Raw genomic sequence first — 17176 nt, 5'->3', positions numbered from 1 at the left:
ACATCATCTATGATGCATCACCTGAAAATGCGACTTGTTCTGTCCATTATTAGAAGGCGCACAGTGAGTTAAGACATGCCTTGGCCGTTGCGTCTTTTACGCATTCTGAAGGTGCCTGTTTTATCCATTGGTTTTACCATGTTGCAGTCTATTATGCAACCTTCTGCATAAGATGGGCTTAGATTTGGAAATACATTACATCTACATTTCAGTGGTAACAGATAAGTTGATGATGATCATCATCTTTTTTTATTATTGTTAGCACTACCTCAAACTAAAGCGGCGTCTCTTCGGAGCTGTCATTTTCTTAAATGAGCCGCGGCAATGTTTCAAATGAGCTTCTAACGCTAGACTAACGCCTTTATTTTCAACGCGATCACCTTGTACCCAAACCATTTCGAAACTAAGGAGCCATTTGTCCTCCGATTACATACAAGCAACTCGGCGCCACGTTTGCGGGACTCATGTTTCGCACTGTAGGGGATTTTAAAAAAATGACGTGAGTGGAAGGGCGGCCCAGGGCAGTGTGTGTGTGAGCGGGAGACAGAGAGAGATGCGACAGAGTTGCAAAATTGCAGGCGCGGCTCGAAATGGCTGTTATTTCAAATAGCGTGGCATATTTTAAACTAATTGGTTAACCGGCTCGGTGGTCGGTCAAGAAAATTTTAGTTTTAGATCATGGGAATTTGTGAAAATTGACATCCCTACTCTATTATTATTATTAACTATTGTTATAATAGCCTATATAACTTATTTGAATGGGTTGCTGTGAAAACCTTTGCGTTTCTGTGCGTGTAGACATGACTATAGTTTTTTCTCAAATTAAACCGTAAAATGCTGATGAAGTGACTCTCAGAGTGGCTCTGGAGATGGTTCATGGATTCATGCCCTCAAATAGTGAGACGGCAGAGGCTGAAACACTGCGAGAGTCATCATGATGCAGTGTGTGTGTGTGTGTGTGTGTATGCGTGTGTGAGAGTGTGTGTGTGTGTAGGCTGATTTATACTTCTGTGTCAGACCTATGCCGGAGCCTCTACGCTATAGACAGAGCGTTGGTTATACTTCTGCGTCGTTGTCCACGTTGACGCGCAATTACACATGCAAAGGGAGAATGTGAACCTGAGGGAGGGGTTTTAGCAGACCAATCACAGTGCTTGCATCCGTGTAAAATTGACGCGTTGTTAAATTTTTGGAGAGGTGCATGTCAGAGTACGCCAAAGGATACGCGCACTACACAGCCTATGAAGTAGCTATGGCGTGAGTTCGACGCAGAAGTATAAATTGGGCTTTAGGCTAATGAAACCACGCGTCTGCGCTATTCATTCACACAGACAAGCAGAACATGCAGGATTAATATTTAAATAGTATTTGAGGTTTAACATTCAGAGACACATTTCGCAGTTTATATCGACTACAGTGCTCCTAATAAAAAAAAGTTAGTCTGGAGCTCTGCGCTTAGCCTTAGATAAACATGAAAGCGACTAAAAGCAGCTGCCTATTAGTGATTATCAAATATACCCGGTAGGGTTGTGCCAATAGACAATAGTATCGTGTATCGACGATAGTCAGAGATATTGCTGATGGCAGATGACGATATCAATACGATAATTGGCTTGTTTTACCATCAATGTATTAAATTATTATTATTATTATAAAGCTGGTATTGTTATTAAATTAATATTAGGAACTAATTAATTTGCCTTGCCTAAATTCATAACGACATCACCACATAGCCTAACACTTGCGACAACACCATCACAGGCTTATGAGGATTCCTCTAAGAAAATGTTTTTAAAACAGACTAAAAAACTACATCCCACATCAAAATTTTATTGCAAGGTGATCCATTCACAAATTGTCAAGAGTGCTTGTTTTAACAGACGCATCATTCTTAGACAGATCCAAGATGAAAATGGCATTGTTGTTCGCCAGTAGGCTATTTTGTTTCCATAACACGTTAACGAAACGTTTAATGACACTAATTACACTAAAAACAATAAAATTACTAAATATAATTAATATCACTAAAATTATATAGGCATAATAACGGTATTTAGTTTACGAACAGCACGAACACGACATCTGTGAAAATCAAAAGCAGCTTCAAACACCTGTTTAACAATAAATATTATTCTAATTTTTTACAGTCATTAATGTAGGTCCACAAGAGAAATATTAAGCCAGTAAATTAAGATAGTCAGCTCTTATACCGTTATATCCATCGTCGTCTCTGAGAGAATGCAGCGTTAATGCAGCGGCAGATGCTGAAAGCTCAGTCCGTTTCTACTTTCACTCTCAGTTAATGAGCGCTTTTACATACACGTTCTTAACCCGATTATGCTGAATAAACTGACAATGCATTTGGTCATGTAAACGCATTAACCCGTTTTCCTTAATAAGAGTCAAGTCATAAGTTTAAGTATAAACCGATCGACTCCCCTTTCTCTGATTTCTCCCGGCATTTAAAACCCGCGTTCTTTGGGCTTATTGAAGTGCGCATAGAGAGAGACAGAGAGAGCACTAGGAGGACATATAATTGCAAACTCCGACTCTTTCTTGACCCAAGAAATTATTAAAACGTGTTCTCATCTCGTGCAGAAGTAGGCTACAGTCTAAATGCTGCATCTGTAACGGCATGAGAGGATAATGTGTGTCCGAGTACTTCAACGTCAGCGGGAAATTTATGGAGTCAGATACAATAATTATTAGGATATTTTTTGACCTCACTATACCTGGAACTGACCTGATATAGCTTAATAAAAACTCCACCTTTGCTAGCAAAATAGAAAAAGATTCTCATTAATTTGCTTGTTTTATTACTTCGTTTTATATACGAGTAAATAAGCAAGTTAAAAATCAAATAAGTAAGCCCCGGCCCCATCACGATAATATCCTGTATCGGAGTATATCGCCCAACACTAAAACCCTGTACTCTGTACTACAGAATAGCTAGTATAGTCACATTTTCAAAATCGACTTGGTACCAAAGTACCGGTATTTTTGACAACCCTAATGGATACACATCGAAAGTTTACAACAAATCAAACTGATTTTTAAATTATAAATCAAATTAAACAATTTACATAAACTGCAGCAATTAACATTTTGTCAGAACCTCTAGTAAATGACATGCCATTTTGTTTAGTTGTCCGTTCCGAATCATGGGAGAATCGTGATCTCAATTTGAAAAAAAAATTTTTTGCTTCTTAATTCATCCACAATCATCCAGCTCTAATACAAACATACTTATGGAGATGGTAACGACATGAGAAAGGTCTCGCTGAGGAACAAAATAGGTAACATCTCTTGCCAGCTACGTATGAATGGTAGGGATTCGTGCAACTCACTATCTTACTCAAAATCAGTTTCATAACATTTAAGTTACATAATGTAAGAAAGCCAATCAGTCACACTGATAACCGATTATTAGATGTCATAGTTCCTCATACAAAATATAGGAGGTGCATGTGGCATTAATGGGATAAACAAAACCCCAATTAATGTTTGATAACACCTTATACTATGAATACATATTTGATGAACATTATAGGTCACACTGACATACTTTTCATCTTGCATTAAAATTTACATTGAAGGTCACTTGATTCTTAATATAGAATACATTTGAGATCTGGTTAACTAAAAAAAAAACAGCAAAATCCCTCAGTAACCGTTGCCAAAAAAACATCGGTATTTCTGAGATGATGCTAACAATAAGCTCATGTTTATAAGGGTGAACAAGTTTATGCTCTCTATCATTAATTGTTCAACAATCATCTTTTGACACAAGCGACAAACATAAAAGCAGTCTAAGCCGGTTTTCAGCCATATGTGTTAGAGCACCAACCCGCATTGTTTTTTTCCTGAAACCAAACCAACCAACGTGGCCTTGCCAAAAGAGCAATGCACGGTGATACTAGAACAGAAAAAGACTAAAGGGAAAAAAAGTGGGGGAGGAACAGCCCACCAAGTGCGTGTGATTGCAGTCATTAACACCGACAGTCTCTTTAATGCACTCGGCAAGCAAGTCTCTGATTAACCAATCCTACCTCCCCAATTTTCCCATTTCACAGGGGGCTTTAGAACTTAGGAGAGGGCAGGTCTATGGCCACCTGTGGTTTGTCTCTTGAGTTTAAGTTTAACATACGAGGTGTGCATCATAGCAAAAAGGAGGGGCTGAACTCAAAACAAGCTCCTCGCACAAATGCTCTCCAGCAGCATTCCTTTTATTTCATTCCCCTCTTCAACAACCCCCACTAGAAGCTGTAACTGCAGCTGGGCATAATTTATATGTGTGCTCCTCCACATTATATGCGTGGGCGGGGGTTTGGAGGGGGTGTATCTGTGGCAAGTAACGGAGCACAAAGACAGTGTGAGGGTGAGACAGGATGCGACGGGTGGGTAACTGGAGAGTAAGCGGGGGTTAGGGCTGTAGAGCTGCTCCATTTGCGTAAACTGGTTCCTTTACACAACGCTGCTTTAATTAAATGGATGAGTTTCACCCCCTTCACACTTTATCATGCTAGCTCACCCAAATGGTGTAAAAAAAAAAAGAAAAGAAAAAGTTGCTTGGAGAGCTGTGCATGATATGTCATGCAAAAATCATTACAGTTTAAATATGAAGCAGTTCCCATTAGAAGGAACAGTTAGATGGCAACATTTCAGTCACACAAAAACAAAAGCTTGAGTGCGCTAAAAGTCACAGACAATCACAGAGAAAGAAAAAAAAAAGGAAGAGAGAACTTTGACCTTCACTTCCAGACCTGCTGTCACCCAGTCTGCCTCTGGCACTTGAGAACCAGCTGAGAACTTGCAGCAGGATCAGCTGGGGCAAGAAGCCATGAAATTCCACTGTTCCTCTAGCAGAAGACAGTAAAGGCTTTAAAGCCAAATGATCTCAACCATGTCACTGGCATAGTATGGAGGAAGACTAACCAGATCAGGGCTCCAGACTAACATTTAAGAGCAGTAGCACTGGTGTGTTCTACAGATGGTGGTGACAGCACCTGATCTGGTAGCGCTGGGAGGGGATTTCTAATCATCAAGGTAATTTAAATCATAAAATTACTATTGTTTTGCATTAAAAAGCACAGTCACTAATATAAGCTACATGTTTATTTCTTGGAAATGCACATTTGACATTAAAGCAATGAGCTTGAGTTACGATGGAGATAAAATTAACTTAACCACAGTAACGTGCAACAACTACATTTTTATTGGGAAAATGTTTTAATATTTTACTCTTATTAAATGTACCATTGTTCTTTAATATCATATTGAAATGACTGACACTTCAGTGATTATAAAAAGGAACGCTCTTTACGGTGTAATTCAGTTGCAATTTGCATAAAAGTTTGTTTTTCATTAGAAACTGACTTCCCATATATTTCAATTAAAATTTCATAATGTCAAAATATAAAATCAAATAAAAATATTAAAATATTAGTGAAATATTAGCAACATGAAACTAAACCGCCAATAGATGGCGCTGGCAGCAAGTGACAGCCTTAATTAGTGAGTCATTGATACAAAAGATCCGCTCAAAAGGCTGAATCATTCAGTAATCATACCCCCCCACCCCAGCCCCCCCAAAAAACTCAGATCTACACGATTCACATAAATGACATATTTTGATTCAAAACAGCAAATTTCGCTGAAAAGCAGCTAGTTTGCAGGTAAAATAACTTTTGTGTTCTTTATTACACCCAAGCACAGAACACCACAATCGCTTAGACGACATTCTGCTCCAGTGTATCAACAATGGCGGACTACGATGACAGCTCGCTCAGGGCGGGTCTATGTTGAAACCATAGAAACGCTGCTGTCAATTATCAACCGTGGGAGGGGCATCTGATCTAGTGACGTCACAAGATCGAACGGCTCAATTTGAGGCAGGGGAAAACACAAGGAGATTAAAACAAAAACACTGGATGGATTTTTATCATTATATGATGGTTGTGTACAGGCACTGCCAACACACATTTCAGTACAATCAACTTGTAAAAGTGCATGTACCATTATATGACCCCTTTAAGAATGTGAATATTTAACGAAGTCAAAAACAAAAGGCAATGGTATACAAAATACCATTACAGGAGTAGTTCACTTTCAAATGAAAATTAGCCCATGATTTACTCACCCTCAAGCCAACTCCTAAAGTTATTAGGAGTAAATAACTTTCTTCAATCAAAATTATATTTAAAAAAATGTATAGAAGTTTTAAGCTTGCAACAAACAGGTTGAAGCTCAAAAAAGTGCATCCATCCATCATAAACGAACTTCACATGGCTCTGGGGGGTTAATAAAGGCCTTCTGAAGCAAAATTATGAGTTTGTGTAAGAAAAACATTAATATTTAAAACTTTATAAAGTAAAATAACCAGCTTCCGACCAAACGAACATACGGATTCCACTTAAGTGTAAAGCGCAACTTATGTGAGTAATGCAACGTTACTGCTGATATTTAAGCTACACCATGACGCATTACGCTACTTATGACGTCATAAGTTTCGTAAGTTGTGCATTAAGGGCAAGAAGACTGCGTATGGCCGTTTGCTAGAATTTTACTTTGTAACATGTTAAATATGAATATTTTTCTTATACAAACTCATCACTCAGCCTTTATTAACATGTTTTTGGTCATCACATTAAAAATAACATTTAGAGCGTTGAAGTTCTTGAAGAGTGCTTGAATTTCTCTCTCAAAAGTTCGTATAAACCCTGAAATTTAAAAACATTTGAGTATTTATGCCACAATACCATGGTTACAGTTAGTGTTACTACATTAAACCCATGGTGAATAATGATGAATTTTATGAGTTGTACGTTCATGGTAAAATGTCTCTTCTGGTTTCCACATCAGCACTGTTTGATCTGATAGCTATATATGGTTTATAACTGAATTCTGAGCTTAATTTGATTGATTCTCACTAGATCTTGAAGCAATGTAATCAATTCTGCTGCGAATTCAAATGCTTTCTTACTGGATCTTCCAGCGCTATGTAGTAACGGTGTCTCGTAATCAACAATCGGCCTGTGAGTACCCGTTCTAAGCACTCTCTATATTGGTCCGAGGTGATAAACTTCTGCGCACTTTCGCTCTGTTTGCCGCTTGAGGCTCTTCCCCCCCCCCATCCAAGATTAGTTTAAGTGGGTTTAAACCAGACCTCTAAATGGCACTGTTATCTCAGAACATTAACTTTGACATGAAGAACCGCAAAGATGCATCACTAGCGTTAACATTAGCAAATTCAGCTCAAAAGACGATAGACTTATACCATCTCCCGCTGTGTTGTACAGAGCTGAAGTTTGGACTCATTTTGGCTTCCACAACAAAGAAACCAGTAAGAAGATCAAGTCATGTCTGCAAAATAAGCCATGATAAAATCTAGGCTTGAGTATCGATTGGAACCGGGACTAGCTTTGCGATTTTCCCGTTATCGTTTAAAAGTTTAAATTTCGATTCCTAGATTCGATTCACAGTCCGCCGACCGGAAGAAACCGCTGAACACCAACAAAGAAGCGTCCACTGGAAGTGTTGGCATAACCGAGCGAAGCAACTCAAGACTCGTCCTAATGCTGCTAATAGCGCGTCAAATTCGCTCCTACCGCGTCTACTTATACGCTTGAACACTTTGAATCCATTTGCGCGTCAAGAGCGAAATTGACGCACATAAAAAAGGAGTATTCGCGTCTATATAAACATGGACATTATAAACTGAAAAGCGGACCTGTCCCCATTCGCGCCGCAGGAATTTTTTACACGCGTAACGCGTCTTTGCATTAAAAACACTCGCGGCAGACGCTCTATTCGCGTCTTGTTTGAACGCAGCATCAAACCAAGGCATGGATATGTTCTAAAAGTGCTATCGACGCCGTTCGGAGCACAGGTTATTTCGCTGGTTGCTCTCTCCTCGCCAGATGACGAAGGTTTTACAAGTTGTTTCTTATTGTTTATTTGCTATTCTGCACTAGGTTAGCCCATCAGTGGGAGCACGGTAACATGTTTAAGTACCTGCAGCATCATACACTCGTGTAAATGTGTTTTCATGAGGTTTTCAAAAATAAAGCTCTCTTGAGGAAAGTGTACCCCTGTGAAAATATTCATAATTTATAATATTTATATTCAAGTTCATAGATTTGATATTTATATTGTAGTTGAAAACAACCCTGTGAGAAATTCATAGTAAAGTTCATAAAAAGTAAAAAGTTCATAGAATTAAAATTGATGGAGAAGGTTAGACTATTTCCTTCAGAAAGATTGTTGGTTAGCTAGCTCATTTAAAATATCCTAAACTTTGACCCTGCCTCTTAAAAGAATCGGAATCGAGAATCGTTAGGAACCGGAATCGAAACAAGGAATCGAAATCGTTCAAATTCAAACGATACCCAACCCTAATAAAATCCTACACTCACAAACGCATTGAATCTAAGAGCTCACAAAGTAAAATAACGCGATTATCGACAGCATATAAATCAAAACTGCCTAATTTTACCAAATTATCTATTCCATCTGGTTTTGATCACTGTTCTGAATCAGATCGGGATGTAGTCTTTGATAAAAACTTGATTTTCTCAGCTTTTTGCTCAAAACGTTGCTTCTTTATGAAACTTACCCACATTCAAGTGTTGATAAAAAAAATGCATTAAGCTAGAATAAAACATTTTTTTTGTTTGTTTAAAAGTAGGGGGTCTGTTCTTTCTTTTGATACATTGCATGTTCAGATATTCATACAACAAAATATTCTGGGGGCCCATGAAAATAATGTGAAAATGATCAACAATGCTGGCGGTGGTTGGCAACTTAAAGAAAAGCGCTGGCGTGCAAAGAGTTAAAGTAAAAACTTCTATACTGTGAACCTTTAAAGCAGGATCCAATAAATAAAAAAATAAAAAAATATATAGTTACAAACTATATACACACCTCTGATAGTAGCGTTTACATGAATATTTGCTGGGAGCTTTCCTCTCAATGAGAAAACAACAGTTAAGATAGCATCTGAGAAATGGGGGTATGTTTGCAAAAGCTCTGCAATTCAGTCAGAGTGGACTAGGCACTTTGTATAATCCTTTTCAGATATTTTTGAATATAGTGGTATTCATCATGAGCTGTCTCCCTCTATTAAAGTGCTTGTATGATAATAATAAATCTATAATGCTTTGAATCATACCACTTAAACAAAAAACACTATATGGTGGTTTAAATTGTTCGTGCTTTCACTTCAAGGCTCCAGCGTGTATGGACTTCAGGTGATCAACGCAAACAATCACTGTTCTAATTACAAATTGTCAAAATGACTATTCCCAAACTTTAAAGGCTTAAGCCCTTAAGTGTCATCCCCCTTTTTTGCATAGACATGAAAATGCACATTTTGAATAGCCTGGGTTTCCCCATACTGCCTTACCGCAGCGCGATTCAATTCACGCTAAAAGGCAGTCTGGATACCATGGCCAGATTTTTCGCCTCATTTAGGGAACCAATCACAGAACGGGGAGGGAGCAGCTAGACGATGACGACATCTATGCGACACACGGAAACAGTTTGTTTATATCGATTTAACATGGCTGAAGACGCGAAGCTACTCTTTGATGCAGCCTTAGAACAATGTCTAAGTAGTTTAGAATGCAAGTTCATTTTGAAAAAAGAACAGCTTTCGGCGTTAAACCATTTCTTAAACAAGAATGATGTTTTTGCCCTGCTACCAACAGGCTTTGGAAAAAGTCTGATATATCAACTAGCCCCGTTAGTGGCTAAGGCAATGGGGCTTCGCGAGACCCCAGTCGTCATAGTTGTTTCGCCATTAATCGCCTTAATGGATGACCAGGTACAGGAGGCTGTTAAGCTTGGAATTTCTGCCACTCAGCTGAGTCCTGATAAAGAAAATGCGATTAAAAATGGTCGATACCAACTTCTGTTCGGCAGTCCCGAGGCCTGGATGAGCGCAAAGTGGCAAGACATGTTAGCCACGGAGTTCTATAGAACCAACCTGATAGGCATCGTTGTAGATGAAGTCCATTTAACATATAAATGGTAAGTGGTATTTATTAATATCTTATTGTCATTATGTCTGTAGACTTCTTCCTTGTCTAATTTCTGTCGCTCTACATACGTCATCTGGTATAATCGAAACGATTGGCTATGAGCTACGTACAGGCATATTTGATAGACATTCTTAGCACCCAATAAACTGCGACGGGCATTCTGAAACCACGCCTCAAATACGAGAAATTGCGCATGTGGTTCCCAGACCCAATTCTCAACGAGATTGGGTCTGGCGTTAGCCAGGCTACATTTTGAAAACAAATGGTTGTAATTCAAGAATGCTTTGGAATATAGATTGGTCTTGTTCTAAAGAAGACATTGGCAGATTCAATGTTTTTTCTTCCATGCTTTAATTTTAACGGTAAAGCTCATTGTGTTTTTGTTTGACAAAAAGTTTAATTCTATGTGATTAAAAGAAATCAAATAAATGTTTTATGTCTTCATTAGATTGTATAAGTTTAATAATTGTATATGTTTCATGATTTTCAATCAATTAGACATGCTTTTTGATTACAAAATAAATTGACACCACGTATCCGTAACACGCCTGCTCCGCGACATTAGTAGTTTCGCAGGGGGGTCTAGGTAAAACACTGAAGTTTGAGTATGAAAACTGAAAGAAAAATCAAAGCCAAAAATCTGAACAAGTTGTGCTCCAAAATTTAGGTTGAAATCTCAAAAAATTTGCTTTCAGTAAGATTTTGTTTGGGCACATTACCAAACTTTTTCAATAGATGACAGCCAAGCTCTATTACTGAATTTCTGAACATATAAAGGCGCCTCCATTTCCATATGGTTCGAGTGATCTGAACCATATAATTTCCATACAAATTATGAAGTAGACATCCTATTCAGAATTATGGGAATTTTGGCAGATTTTGATATCAATTCAACCTCTAATAAACACATACAAAGAACACATGTGCGTTATAGCTCGACGCCACATCACAAATGGTGAATCTATAATTTTTTTAATTAAAACACGTTAAGACCTTTTTTTCTAAAAAAAATTAATGGATGTTATATTTTGAACTCTTGGAACCAAAACAAATATGATTTTTCATGTACATCACTATTTCAAAACAAACCAAAGAAAATATTCTTGTTGCAAATTGATAAATTACTGCTCGTCTATAATATATTTTGAAAACTAGAGATTGTAAGCTTTCAAATGATATATAGTTTGTCAAGATTAATTTAGTATAGGATATTACCGTTTTAAATATGTAATGGCTGTGGGCCCAACAGTGGGGCGGTGACACTTAGGGTGTATTCACACCTGCCTTGTTTGGTTCGATTGAATCGAAGTCTAGTTCGTTTACCCCCTTGGTGCGGACCTTTTGGGCAGGTGTGAATACAGCAATCAAACTCGGGTGCGGACCAAACAACCGAACCGAGACCCAGCTGAAGAGGTGGTCTCAGTACGGTTCCAAACGAACTCTGGTACGGTTCGTTTACGGTGTGAACATGAACCGACCCAATTGCAAGAAAGCACTGTGCCTTTGAGTTAACAGGCTTCCGTAGTCGGAGTTGCGTTATGGGAAAGTGATCTGTTGTAGCCTACTACATTCCATTCCGGCGCGCTGTCTGGCCACACGATACTGTTGCGCGTCTTTCTGCGCGTCGTGTGTGCATCATTGGAATGGAATGAATGAATGAATGAGTGACAGGGCTCTCAAGTGTCACGCATTGAGCGTGACAGTCACTCATTTCGGTCTTTTGTCACGCTCTCCCGCCACACATTGTATTTCTCACGCTGAAAAACTATTTGTAATATATTTAATATGCCGCAGCGCCCAAAACTCTGGCCGCGCCGCTCTCACTGTGGAACCGGCAGGAATCAAGCGCGTCTCCTCTGGTGTTGTTAGCCAATCAGAAAATAGCACTATTGTATCTGGGTAAGATTTAACGCAACAACCAATGACACCGCGTCGGCACAACACACGTGTGGTTTTGTTTACAAATTTTGGTTCACTTGCAAAAAGAGCAGTGTGAAAGCGAACCGTACCAAAAAAAAAAAACATTTTTTTTATTTGGTCCGGACCAAAGCAAGTGAACTATCGGACTTTCCTGGTGTGAATACACCCTTAAGTTAAGGGAATGGACTTTAAATGGAGGGACAGAAATCCAGACATTTCAGGTTTCCTAAAAAAAAAAAACCTCTTCATTTGTGTTTGGAAAATGAACAAAGATCCTATAGGTTTGAAACGACATGAGGGCGAGTCCATGATTAAATAAATTTCATTTTTCTGTGAATTATACCTCATAAATACAGTGAGCTGAGTCTTGGATAAAACTAACTCAATCACATTTCATTGTTCACATCCCAGATACATACTGTCACATTTTATATCACGATATAACAATACATGAAGTAATGGAAGGTCTTAATCTAATCATAATGTCAACGTTACTGTACCACTGATTTTGACATTCCCTCAGCTCTGATGATTTTAAGTATCCTGAGGCTCTGATGACTGCCTGTAGCCACATGGGACACAGAAATTATTTCTACATTAAATACACTAATAAAAAGCCTATGAATTCAGTCAATGTGTGGCTTTAAGAAATTATGACCGGAAAAAGGCAAGTTTTAAGTTGTTGTATAAGTGGAAAAAGGCTGCTTTGTTTGCCAAAAAAAAGAAAAACAAAAAGGGAAATGACATAAAACCAGTGAAATGCATGCACGACAATATTAACAGCGGATGTGATTATGAAAGCTTTTAAAGATATTTGGAAAGGCTTGATTAAACACGCACTAACAGAGAGGCTCAGATCATGGTTGAGATACATTACTTTTGCACCACTTTGTTCGCTGCCCATGTAAAAGTGGAGTTTATAGAAACTTTATGAAAAAATAAGGTCTTCAGAGAGGAAAAACAGAAATAAATTCATATGCAGCAGGCCCCTAAATTTAGAAAATTAAAATATCTAAATCTTCATCCATTAAAGGCCAGCACCTCTCATTTGAATATTAGAGGACTCATCCATTCCAAGCTATTCATCTGAAACGGTTCCTCCATCTTCTGTGTGGCAGGGAAGAGGGGGATGGTCAGCGAGAAGGGAAAAAAAGCCTGCTTGTTTTGCAGCACAACAGGCCACTGCAGCCCTCCTGCTAACCCACGTCAAGAGAGGAGGGGTTGGAGGGAAAGGGCCTGCACACAGTGGTGCTGCTCCTGGCGTGGATTGAAAGCATGTTGTCAGATATCTGAAATACCAGCTTTGAAAGCACCGTCCAATATCAGCTTTTGTGTGCACATGTGTCAATGCAGGGGGTGCCTGACCCACTCTACCGCAGGTCTCAGAATTTGTCATAGCCAGCCCCTGAGTTTAGTACCAGGATGGCTTGCATTAATTTAAAATCGTTACAAATTAAAAACATTATAGGAGACCAGAGTTTCATCTAGGCACATACTAAAGACATATCCATGGACATTACATTAGGTTTAAAACTGCAGTGTGTAGGCGTCTAGAGTCCAGGGTAAAGCATTTCACTATCAAAACAACACGTATACCGATTCAAATGAATTGGTAAACATAGCTGACCGGACCTTGTATATCTCATGCAATGTACTTAAAGGGTTAGTTCACCCAAAAATGAAAATTCTGTCATTAATCACTCACCCTCATGTCCTTCCAAAACTGTAAAAATCTCTCAGATTTCATCATAAGGATCACTTGCGTTTCGGAAGATGAACGAAAGTCTTACGGGTTTGGAACAACATGAGGGCGAGTAATTTACATTTTTGGGTGAACTATCCCTTTAAAAGTACATTTAGCATAGGATACATCAGACATCATATGCCATACTTGCGTTTAGTCACAAAACTAGGTTAGGTACAATATTTTAAATCTCATTAACTAAAACTAATCTCAACGATTTAAATTCAGCTGAGATATCAATAAAACAAGAAATAAATACCTCCTTATTGTTAAAGTGTCAATTGTTTGATTGAACAAGCAAGTTGCAATCAAAAATCTCGTTAGTTCAATAAAAAGTTGAGCAGACTAAATCGACAATAATTTCTCTGAAATGCAACTCTAAAGCTTATGTAACTCACACAAATAATGTTTTCTCACAGATCAAATGCAGTATGGGCGAAATTATGCACTGTAAGCGATTTTACTCTAGATACAAATGTGTACTTGAACAACAAGTTGGATTCAAACTTTCTCTGAGGACAAAAGAGGAACCACCACCTGATTTTTCGATTTTGATGCAACTAGTGAACAAGCCCCAGCAACCACAAGAAAAGGCAAGCGAGATGAAAAGCCTAAAGCGACTACAAAGCACTCTCACATATGCTCCGCCATACCGTCTTCATAATATCTGCTCATTGAGCTGACCGACACACATTAAAAGCTGCCATCTTAGGTTTAAGACTTAAGGCAGAGAGACAGCGACGATACCATCTTTACACGATTCTTTGTTGGACTTTCAAGATTAAAATAGTGTTTTAAAGAACGTTTTAAACACTAAATATATTAACGACGGTTGTTTTAGTTAATTTGAACGACAAAATACAGATACGGGTTAAAATGGCATAAAAACACGACATGATAAATTATAAATGAGATTTTCCCCTATTCATGACTCTACAACGCTGTAAATGAAGCAGGTGCTTTTCAAGTTTTCTGAGTGGCTTTAATATGGAGATTGGATAATAAAACCCGTTCGACTTTATGTATAGTACGACATAAACAAAATCGTAAACTTTTGAAAAACACGGAAACTCCCCCAAAGATAAACCAGGTGCATTTTTTCAGTTCCCCTCAAATAAATGTTCGTCCGATCCCTCCTCCCTTTAAACCCCTTCTACCTGTTGAGGGGGAAAGGGGACAAAAGAAATGTGAGATGAGTTGTGTCCAGCTAGCAAGTTAGCTTGTCGTGAGACAATGAAGTCGACGCTGTCCGTCTCTTACAGGAGATCGGCCACTTCCAACTAGCTAATTACCCTCAGCGCACGCCTGCCTCTCCAACGCGCCTCTCACAGCCGACTAAACGACACAAATAAAACATTTCCCCACCCCAGAACACAAGCAACATCTATGAATTAAGATTCGTGAAATACACCAAAGTTTTAACTTCTATAAACGAATAGATATAGAAAACGAGGAATTGACCATCTGGCCTCAAGCAACCTTCCCCGGTATCTATATTGTCCTTTGGACGAGCGCACTTTCCTGCTCGCTTTGCTGTTTCCAGATACTATTTCGAGCATCATCGAATGTTATAAGCGAAATCCACAAACATAAAACTTTAAGGCTATTCTTACGTGCAGTTTTGTGAGCGTGAAAACTATTTTTGAGTGTAATTGTTGATACGAGGGGTCGGGGATCTCCCTCATTCAGCTCGGCCAATGACTCACCTCTACGCTCAAACCACCTCGTGTCTCAACAATTAGCTTGCTAACGAAAGCTTACTTTATGTGTTTTTGAAAAAAATATTTTCATCGATTAGTGAGAAATCTAAAGGATGTGAGTGTTTTTCTAGACCTCGTACAGAATTTGCATGTATACAATTTAACCAACATATTTATCGCTTCCACTCCTATAGGGTTCCGTGCGGCTCTATACAATGCAGTGCGCGTGAGCTAAACGAGCTAATGTTAGCATGTGCTCGAGCTAGTTTGAGATTCTTCGAGAAGTTAAAATGTGAAGAAACGAAAAGCTAGCCTCCGGTGTCTGTGTTCCCTGTGAAAAGTTGAATTAAAACAACTTTTCGCCGTTTTAAAACAGTTTACACCGCCATGGTACAAAGCAAGTTAAATGTACACTCAAAAACAGTTTTCTCACAATGAAAGTGCGGGTATATTTGTACAACAATATTTAAAACGCTAGGAACTATCTTACCCGATAAGTTTGTGTGCGATTGATAAAGTTTGTTGATTCATTTGTATCATTAGAAAGAAAGAAAGACTATGCCTTACCCTACTCAACGCGGGTCAGTTTAGGGTTTTCACCAATTAACTCCTCTTCATCTATCCCGAAAATCCGTTTAAGTAACGTGAATAACTGTCGAAATTCAAAATCTATCGGTAAAGTCGGCGTCTCAGCTTCCCGTCCTCGCCGACTCTGATGCTCTCCTTTGTGTTAATTTCACTCAATTCGAGTTTAATCCGATCGATCCAGGCAGTCGCGTTTTCGTGTCCTCTCCTCTAGACACTCGCGCTCACCTTCCACAGGCAGGGGGCGCGTGCATGACTTACTGGATAAACATGCGTGCGCGTGAGTGACCTCGCCGGGCTGTGACGCAAGCGCTTTTTTCTTTTACTTTTTTTAGGTCTTTAAAAACATTACGTATTGTTTCGATACTGAAGATTTTCGTTTAAAAATCAAAACTTAATATTTTCATATCATATTTCGGGGTTTTAAAATTTTTTAGCGCTCGTCATGTTACATCGAAGTCTTTTTTTTAGTGAAAGAGCATAATGCACTTGATATCTCATATCTAAATTTTAAAGATGTTTTGTATGCTGACTGGAAAAACTCATGTAGAGATCACATTGTACAGCAGTTCTATATGTAAACACAATATCTGCATGAAGCATTTGTTTTTTATTACTGGAATTCTGTGAATCATTTTGTCTTTCACATTTAAACATTAGAAGGATTAAAAACGATAATTAAAGATGCTGTGCTTGCTTTCTTGAATCTGAGGAAATTTCTATTCACAACTGTACTATTATGGGTATAATTATACGCAACCAAGCTATACACATACAAGCGGAATTTACCTGAATCGTAAAACAACCAATCCCTGTGGGCGTCGGTAGCCCGGATGTTCAGGTCTGCCTCTTTACGTAAGTTCTATCTATGTGCCTGCTGCGCTTTCGGGTTTGATACATGCCTCTGGCGCATTCATAGACGTTTTATCATCAATGGTTACACGCTGTGGTTCATGTATTATCGGATGATTTTACACATTTTCTAAACTAAAACAAACATTTATTGCAAGAAAACAGCAAAATCTACATTTTATCTTAAACAGACACTTTATTCATATGCAATCCAACACAAAGCCAGTCCCGGCTTTGTTTGTGTGTGTGTTTATATATATATATATATATATATATATATATATATATATACATACATACAAAGCCAGGACTGGCTTTGTGTTGGATTGCATATG

At 38.5% G+C, this 17176-nt stretch overlaps 1 protein-coding gene across 2 annotated transcripts in view; it reads right to left on the bottom strand.

Moving 5' to 3' along the window:
- Positions 1-16248, bottom strand: part of chd7 (chromodomain helicase DNA binding protein 7) — a 78261-nt gene extending 62013 nt beyond the window's left edge. For both annotated transcript variants that reach the window (XM_077226678.1, XM_077226687.1), the window contains exon 1: positions 15972-16248. The gene's annotated coding sequence lies outside the window, so the exon portion shown is untranslated. The remainder of the gene's footprint in view (positions 1-15971) is intronic.
- Positions 16249-17176: the final 928 nt, after the last annotated feature.

This window comes from Siphateles boraxobius, unplaced genomic scaffold (assembly GCF_051911475.1).
Source record: "Siphateles boraxobius isolate OS27281-9 unplaced genomic scaffold, OSU_SipBor_1 1, whole genome shotgun sequence".
Classification (NCBI taxonomy): Eukaryota; Metazoa; Chordata; class Actinopteri; order Cypriniformes; family Leuciscidae; genus Siphateles; species Siphateles boraxobius.
Note: the sequence above shows the minus strand (reverse complement) of the source record. Positions and strands in the feature narration are given on the sequence as shown.